The sequence below is a fragment of the Myotis yumanensis genome, unplaced genomic scaffold (assembly GCF_028538775.1).
Source record: "Myotis yumanensis isolate MYYU_CA2020_CCGP unplaced genomic scaffold, mMyoYum1.0.hap1 SCAF_1, whole genome shotgun sequence".
Lineage (NCBI taxonomy): Eukaryota > Metazoa > Chordata > Mammalia > Chiroptera > Vespertilionidae > Myotis > Myotis yumanensis.
Genome location: NW_027223752.1, coordinates 197,244,512 through 197,244,765, shown reverse-complemented (window position 1 = coordinate 197,244,765; position 254 = coordinate 197,244,512).

The window sequence follows — 254 nt, the reverse complement described above, 5'->3', positions numbered from 1 at the left end:
CCTGGTGGCACACAGGCTTCTTTTCAAATGGCTGATCCCTTTTACCTTGGCTCATGCTTATGTGCATAGGGAAATCAACCAGGAAGTTAAAATATAACTTCTACACCCAAAGTAAATACATTTGATAAATAGAGCATTTTATGGAAGTCAGAAAATGATAAAGTAATGCCATTTTTAAAAACACAAATCTGTGTAATATCTAAAAGTGCTGTCATCCAGCTGAGTCAACTTGGCAGTTTTCTTGTGATTTGTAA